Source organism: Olea europaea, chromosome 7 (genome assembly GCF_002742605.1).
Source record: "Olea europaea var. sylvestris chromosome 7, O_europaea_v1, whole genome shotgun sequence".
NCBI classification, from domain to species: domain Eukaryota; kingdom Viridiplantae; phylum Streptophyta; class Magnoliopsida; order Lamiales; family Oleaceae; genus Olea; species Olea europaea.
Genome location: NC_036243.1, coordinates 14,890,315 through 14,899,530, shown reverse-complemented (window position 1 = coordinate 14,899,530; position 9,216 = coordinate 14,890,315). Strand labels below are relative to the sequence as shown.

Sequence of the window (9,216 nt, the reverse complement as noted above, 5' to 3'; positions counted from 1 at the left end):
AAAAAGTGCAAATTTACCAAAAAATAAATAATTAACTTAAAAAAAAATTTAAAAATCACGAGCTCGTGGGCTCAGCTCAGCCTCGAGCAACAAGCTGAGTTCGAGCTCGGCTCACCTTTCACGAGCCCTAGCCCAAGTCGAGCTTGTGGGTTATCCCCCCTCCCCCCCCCGGACACTAATGTCCGAATTTTTCGGTCCACTTTGTCAACCATATTATTATATAGATAATGGTGAAAGAAAATACATGACATTAGCCCCCGTTTGGCCCCCATTAATTTTCATCCCATTATATTTCATTTTTTCTTTCTTATTTTTAATCACACAATCTTCCACAAAATAATATTACATGTAAATCGAAAATTTTCCTTTTTTTCCAACCACTTATTTTTTGAAAAAAAATATTATTCCACCCATTTTCATCTACATGAAATGGGGGCCAAACGATAATTGACTATAGTGTCAAATAGTTTACGAAAGAAGGTCTTACATAAAAAGCAATGCATTTTAAATTAAAAAAATTAAAATTAAAACAGAAGCAATTTTTACTTTAATTTTTTTGTACGGATGTCATTTTAAAAAATTCCTCATTTTGTTTTCCCTAAACTTTTCACAGCATAATTCTGTTTTACCAGAGTTTAACCCTTAGATTGACAGTTTAAATGTGTAGAAAAAATGATTGAACTACGATATTGACAATTTTTTAAAGCATTTTGTCATCTAAGATATTAAAGAATCTGACAGCATATAACTTTTTGAATTATTCTTCTTGTGGTTGACAATATTATCATAGGAGAGGGATCACGATTTTTTTTATTCATCATGAACCCTCATGTCTAATTGTCAGTCCCAATTATGCATATATCACAGTTGTAACTTTTTATCCATTTCCTCTTTTCCTACACAGCAAACGTCCCCTCTATATTTCTCTTTCTTAATGCATGCTTACACAATTCCATCCATCGAACAGAGCATGTCTCTCCACAAAACTAACATTCACAATTGAAATTGTCTTACACCACCGCCCTCATCCGGTATACCGGCCAACCCAAAACTGGCTTTCCGTTAAAAACAGATGGAAAGAGAGCCACTCCTACCTTATATCAACCCTGGAGCCCTCAGCCATCGCCACCAACGCCATTCTCTCTTGCCTCTTTACCTAAAAAGATAGACTCTTTTTGGGTCCCCTTTATCGTCATCTTCCCCTTTGAAAGACTCTATCGCTACAACCCTTCTTGATGCGTTAACGTTAAGTGTGACCTTTCCTAAGCCTTAAAGCCTATAAAATTCAAATTTTAACAGCAAAAATCCAATCTTGATATGGAAATCCGGCAATCTTGGTTGATTGATCCTAACGATCCAGTGCTCAAGAGTAATCTCCACAGGTGCAAGACTGAACCAGCCATGGCTGTCATCAGGGAATTCCACCATTAATTGGTATCGAAGCCACCCCAGTTTCAGAAAACGTCAATTGTAAGAAAAGTTCTTGTCCTCTTGATCATATACTTGATTCTTGGTGTGGTTATATATTCTTTTAACTGCGATAATTTTAAGGGCACTGGAATCGTAATGTGGTTGATAGTTTGTATTTTTGCATTGCCACTACGTGTACAATTGGATATGGCGATATGCACTGCAACCATGTTGTTTTCCATCATGTTTGTGCTTGTGGAATTTGGTCTTTTTGATATTTTTTTTTTCTGGAATAATTAGTTATGTGCTTGATATGCAAGAGAACTATCTTTTGAGGACTATTAAGGGTAGGGGATCACACGACCTTAGATTTTATATAATTGATGCGAAGGAGAGAATGAGGATTCAGATTAAGGTGGCATCTGCATTGGGGGTTGTGGTTCTTTGTATTAGAATTGGAGTTGCTGTTATGCAATTTGTCGTGATGTCAAAGTTGGTGGTTTCATTCTACTTGTCAGTCATGTCGTTTACTACTATTGGATATGGAGACAGGGCATTCACCTCTTTGCCTGATGGGATTTTTGCATCCATTTGGTTGCTTGAGTCGACACTTGCTGTTGCTCGGGCATTTCTTTATTTGGCTGAATTAAGAGTTGGCGAACGACATAGAAGGATGGCCAAGTGAGTGCTCGGTCAGGACATAACTGCAGTTTCTTGCTGCCGATATTAGTTATAATGGTTTTGTGAGATAAATAACTTCGTTCACTCTAATTAACTTTCAAAGCTAATGTTTTGTTCTATTTACTTCATTTGAGTCATTTAAGCTCTAAAGGATAACAACACTTCAAATTGTGCTGGGTATATATACATTTTAAGAGTTTTCTTTGACAGAGTTTATGTTACATAAACTTCAAATTTGATAAATATGCTTTTCTGACAAGTTCTTTGATACAATCTAATGATGAATGTTGGTTCGAGTCCCCTCAGGGCTATTGATGTGAGTACCCGACTATAAATTTCAGGGTCTTGTGGGATTAGTCGGAGTGCACGTAAGCTGACCCGGATACCCACGGTCATTAAAAAAAAAAATCTAATGATGGATGTGCAAGATGAAATAATTTATGATATTTTGTTTCTCTTTGATGGATAATATGAACTATGAATAAGATATTTAGACTTGGTATATCACTTATACTTGATCAATATGAAAATGGAAGGGATTGACATTAATAAGATTATCATTAACTAGGCTTGGTGCAGGATATTGATTCATGTGTAGAAAACAGTTTGGGACTTTATGATTTCTAATTCCATTTGTTGGTTCAAAGAGACGATCTAAGCTTATCAAGTTATTGGTTAAACACATTATAAAGGTTATATCAAACAAAATAGGGTATATTGCGCGGTGACATGTAAGATCCTTTTCATAAAATTAGAGACTAACATGCAGTAGAGATGAGTGATCAGACCAAAAAATCCCAACAAAAAAATAAATAAATAAATAAATAAATAATAATAATAATAATAATAATAATAATAATAATAATAATAATAGCCCCGGGCTATGGAACGAAGGATTAACTTTATTAATCCTTTAATAAAGATGGTAAATAAAGGTATTAGTGTAGAAGTCCAACTAAATATAAGTGTTAACTTATTGTGTCTATGGAAGTTCATTGACATTCTGTAGTTGCTTAAGAATAATTTGTCTGTATCCCAAAATTAACAATTTTTTTGGACTAAATTGTGTGTTTATTTTTTCTTTGAAGACTAACTGGCAACTAAACCACTAGATGGATACGTACAATATCTCAGTATAGCAAATAACATATTCCTTTTAGTTCTTACAATATGTCATTTGTTTACTAGACAGGCAGTTAGTCCAGGTATTTTAAGTTTGATTTTGAGATAACATGGTTTCTCTTGGTCCACTTTGTAGTATTATTATTCAATCCAAAATATAAATTTAAAACTTCATTAGAGTTTCAACTAAAATTTCTTAGACTATAAAGAATAAAAAGCTCAACTAAATAAATAAAAATTTCATATCAGGTTTCCACTTCCCTGGAAAAATGGATTTCCTCTTAGTACTTACACTATGTAGAGATTGAGCATTTTAAATTGAGGCTATTCACCTGATGGATGAAAGTTGTTTGGTTTCTGTAAGGAAATGTACGCCAGAGAAACATATTAAGGGCTTGTTTGAGCCACATTATAGGGAAAAAATGCATTATTGATGTCAAATCAATGGAAAATGTGTGGTTAAAAATAAGGAAAAGTTTTAGATTTGTGTATAATATTATTTTATTGAAGAATGTGTGGTTGAAATGATGTCAAATCACTGTTGAAAAATGTATTTTTTTGAAAATAATGTGGCTCAAACAGGGGCTAAGTTCTGGTAAATGACGAGTTAGATCTGGTCAGTCATTAGGGATTAGTTATAGATGTTGTTTTCTTGTTCGTTTTTCATTTAGGTCAAGTCCTTCACATTCTTAAAAGGTTCGGTTGTTAAATGTGCCTCAAGTTCAGGATCATAGAATACTCTTGGATTAGAATAATCAAGTTTAGGTATATAAATGGAAATACTTTATATGGCGTTTAGTCAAATCAAATTTCTTTGAAACTTCTATTTTTGAATGGTTCAGCATCAATGTGTCACGAATTTGTTGAGATGATGAATATATTTATATTTTTTTCAGAAGAGTTGTATTAAAGTTCTCTCTTTAAATTTTGTTTCCCTTCCACTTGGTATACGCCAGTAAGTAAGATTACAATTTACGTTATTTACAAGCTCATGGAGATGGGTAAGGTTTCAGAGGAAGACATCTCACAGATATATATAAACAGTTTGAAAGGCTGGATACTGGTAACTGGGGAAAGATTACCCTTGCTGATCTTATGGAAAGTCGTCACTGAGTTTCGAGGACAGACGTCTGCATTGAATTGAAGCCAACAAGGACATTATTCATGGTAGTCGCAAACTATTTTGTCACATATGAGGCTGTACAAATTTTGTGATTACAACAATGACAAACATGCAGTTAGAAGCTCCAATCATGGGCATTTGTAGTAAAGAAACAATGACTCTTTGACTCAGGTCCCTCCAGAAACTGATAGACAGCCTTGGCAATCTTTCCAGCTCAAAGGCTCAAATCAATTTCTTCTTTCCAGCTCAAAGGCTCAAATCAATTTCTTCAGGGGTTAGTCCCGGTTTTAAACTAGGTAGAAATTTTTCTACCAAAAATTTTGGCGTGATGTTTGTCAAATGGCTAGATTGATTAGGAATTGCACTTATGTCATGTTTACTGGGGAGGATTGAATAGTGCTAGACAATATTAAAGAAGAAAAATAAGATTTTTGTAATGTCCTATCGAGGGACTAGAATTTCATGCTAGAGTACTTTATTACATTGAATATAGGAAACTTATTTCTAAAAATTCTTGAAGGTATACCTTGTTCTATGTTATCCATGGCTGAGGTCCAGCCAGCCCAGCTGTTCACGAAATTATACTAGCAGGCTGCTTCATTAAACAGTGGCAGTCTTAGATGTTTCCCTATACGTATTCTTTGTCATGTACATCAAGAACTAGTAAACTTTCAGTAGATTTGCCATTAAGGTCAATGTTTTGGTGTCATGCACTTGATTTTATTGCAAAAGAGTTGGTTTCTGGGCTTTATTATGTGCCACGTGATGACATGAATGAAGCGGAGTGTCAAAAAGAGATTCATAGGATACAGTCATCTAGATTAAGTGTTAAGATTGCTGTATTTAGATGGTGGTACTCTTGAGGAACTTTCTGCACATGGTAAAAGCTTCATGATGCATTGTCTTTCATAAACCAAAGGAGTTTCTCGCATGCACAGCTTTTCTCCCATTAAATGCTTAATTTTTTGCATTTTTATTTGGTAGAGGAAAAGATTAGTACATGGCAAGTAGCATCCTCATGAAATTTTATAAAAGGGCACGGTGTGTGATTTGCTTTGTAGATGACATGATAACAAGAAAGAAGACAACTTGTACTTCTTGATTGTTTCATTGGCACCTTATCTAAGATTGATCTCACAATTCTTCTATAGGAGAAATATATTTTCCAAATATTCATGATAACTTAGTGGTTCAAACGGGTTGAGCCAGTCTGATGCCAAGCTAATACAGGGCAGGGCCGCCATGGCCATGGGGACCAGATCATTTTCACACTATTGAGTATATTTGGGGAAAATTTCAAGTGATGCTGTGTATTTGCTCCGGTCTCACACCTTTCTTTTCAGGTTTTCATTCCTTATTTGTATCACCTCTCTCTCTCTCTCTCTCTCTCTCTCTCTTCTCTCTCTCTCTCTCTCTCTCTCTCTCTCTCTCTCTCTCTCTCTCGCATTCTTTGTGTATTTGATTAGGAAGGAGTCATTCAATGACCTTGACTGATGAACTAACACAATTACTTGAAAGATACCAAACAAAATGACAGAAAAAGAGAACATTGCTATATGACCCCGTCAACCCCCTACTTTTGTAGATTCTTCAATGAATGATTGCCCATTACTTTTCTTAGCTTGTGCTAAATGATGATCCATCAACGTAATAATCTAATACTCAAGTGAAGAAAGATCTTTCATTTTCTGTAGTAAAATAGTCATTTTAGTCATGCACGTTGAACTGACTAGTGACTAGTTTTATAATATATGTTGGGTCGGGCCAAGGATTGCCTCTATAATCCGGCTGTGCTGAGCTCGCCCGAGGCCATGCGTGGTGCCGATGGAGTCTAGATAATTTTAGATACGTAGGGTCAAGGACGACCTGAAATGGATGAGTTCAAAATTAGATCGTTCTTGTTCGGCACAATTTGATTTTGACATGATAAATGTGTCCTTGCACGAGCTGCGTCAATAGCTTGTTCAAGGACCATGTAATTTTAGACTTGTCAAATCAAAATAGAAATAGTTGATACGAATAGTTTCAAAATAGAATCGTGTTAGTCTTAGCACAACCCAATTCGCACTTCATGACAAATGGTGTCAAGAGTTTATTAAAACATATTGCACATAGAATGCTTAAGTTCTAACAATACAGTTCAACAATTTCTGACTGATGACATAATCTAACACTGAGTAGTTTTCACATTGGAAGCTTGATTCAGTTTCAAACCAAGCCACTAGAGAGACTATATGAAGAATAAATTGCTTTGATTATTGTTGTTTTGTTTACAAGTTTGTGGAATGAATTATAAAATAATGATGTTTTAAAAAATGGAAAAGTTGACAAACTCAAAACATTCTAAGTGGAGCAGTATGATAGATGAAAACCTTTTTGAATAACCTCTCAGTTTATTTAACTTTTAATAGATCACTAACTTGAACAACTCAGATTTAAATATTGTACCCAGAGATTTAAGAATGTAAATCAAGTGATTCAAGTTTTCAGTAAGTGTGAGTTCAACATTTACGCTCCATTTCGTACACATTAATGTAAAAATGAGAATGAAAAATATAGCTGCTACGGGCCCCAAACAAGAGATAGAAAGTCAAATATGGTAGCTTGACGTGATGGATAACGATCATATTTTTCATTTTAATGGGCAAAAGATTGGAAACAAACGGGGGCTTAATTTTGTGCTTTTTGAATTCCATTGCTAGTAATTTTAGGACGATGTTGCGTTATATATATTTTATTCTTGTTTAGGCTTGTTTGGTACAGCTTAAAAGTCAATTAAAATCAATTTTTTTACAGTTATTTCACTATTTCAACCGTCATTTTTGAATTATTCTTTTACAGATAGGATTCACTTTATTTTTAACGGTTAAAAAATCAATTATCAAAATTTCTGCCAAACAAGCACTTAGTAATGATCGAGTGACATGATTTCCTTAGTCCAATCCACAAAAATTGTAATGATGTCAAAGGCAACTAACAAATTGCTAAATTGAAACCTTTGAACCAGTCTTTTTTTGGTCTTTGTGTGCCTACCTTTATAGCATACGTCTATTTTGCATCATATGATATAATAAATTGGAAAGGGCCTTTTTAAATAATATACACTATTTTTTATTAATTCGGAATTATCTTGTAATTTAAAAAAAAAAAAATGTCAACATCTAAAGATTCTTTAAATTTTTTCAGCATACGCACCTAACCGATAACCTGCCCGATTGATAAAACTTCCAATAACAATGCCAAAATACCATAATTTTATGTCACATGTTAATGGACCCAATTGTACTGAGTCAACAATCTCATGCTATTTCTTTATTCTGTAAACATTCAAAAGTCCAATCCTGTTACGTGTATTATTCAGTATCTTAATGTATCCCGTACCATCAAAAGCAATTATTTGACTTATAAGCAAGAAAATATTTTTTACCTGTTTAATAATTGCATAAAGTTGTTTTTTCTTTTTTCCTTTTTTTTTTTCGAGAAAAGTTGGATGAGTGATACTATCGAAGTAAGTAAAATTGGAATAATAAAATAATCTAAAAAGCTTTAATAATTTGATAAGATTTCTCTCAATATTTATAATTTAAATTTTTGACTTTGTACTGCTCCAGTTAGAATATGTTTTTTAGTGTCTTCAAAAGGTCAATATTCCGGTTCTAATTTAAAATATTTTTCATGTAATTTCAAATACTAAAAATGTAAAAAAAAAATTAATAAAGTAAGAATTTAACAACACGATTATTAATTAATTTAAAACATAAGGATATTGTATTTTAATATAAATACGGATTTACCTAATCCTGAAATTGAATATAATATAATTTACCTAAATCTATATTTTTTATATTAGAACTTACAAGTAAAAAAATAAAAAATGAAAAAAATCATATTTTTAATGACATTCATGACGTGCAAGAGTATAATTTGTGCTACATTTTTAAAATCAAAATGAATTTCTATTATTTTCATGATTCTCAAAATTTTCATTTTTCCTATTGTCCTGATATTGTCTTCATCTAACAAGTTGCACCTCTCAGTAGAAATGTATATTTTATTAAGATTTGAGATTTCATCTTAAAATGTCAATCTCGTTAAAAAAAGTAGCTTAAATCCTTATACATTGATTGATATTTTTATAATTAATCGATGTGGAATTATACCTTTTAACGTATATAAATCATTTTAGGCATTTGTGTGGAGTCTTCTAGCTCGAACAGACTCACAACCTTGGATCAACTTTCCAGTGAAAATGTCATGTCCTATTTGTCTCAGACGGCCCTAATTGTTGCGATTGAGCTTCCTCATATACTAATGTAATGTTAGTGTTTTTGACAAATTTTGAATTATCAATTCGACGTCAACCTGCGTGCTTGTATGTTTATTCTAGTTTTTAATTTGTTTTCCCATGTTTCAAAAGTAGGGATATGATTTTAGTTTTAAAAAAAATATTGATAGATACCATTGAAAAATATGTTTGGCACGTTATCTGAATTTGGCGATTGCCAATTAGTGTATGTGACATTTGATTTAATCTTTCTAAAACTCAGCAAGCAAAGCCCATTCATTGGTGATTTGATGCCTAATTTTGTTGCTTAGCAACTCCATAAAGTAGAAATAAAGTCATGTAATATGACCAGACTAAAATGAACCAATAATTATGAATAAGGGCATAAATTATTGATTAATAAAACCATTAGAGCCATTCTATTGACAAAACGAGGGTATAATACAATATCTAAGACTAGTTCATTTCTCTTTACTATTCTAAGTTGTCCAATCTTGTTAGGTCAGGTCACATGCTCCTTCCATAAATTTGTATTCTATTTTTTACGAATAAAATAATCTCGTGACTATTTGACCTTTTTTTTTTTTAATGACCG

General features: G+C 33.0%; 1 pseudogene; it reads left to right on the top strand.

The window, feature by feature from the left end:
- Positions 1 to 908: 908 nt before the first annotated feature.
- Positions 909 to 2,462, top strand: LOC111397123 (annotated as a pseudogene).
- Positions 2,463 to 9,216: the final 6,754 nt, after the last annotated feature.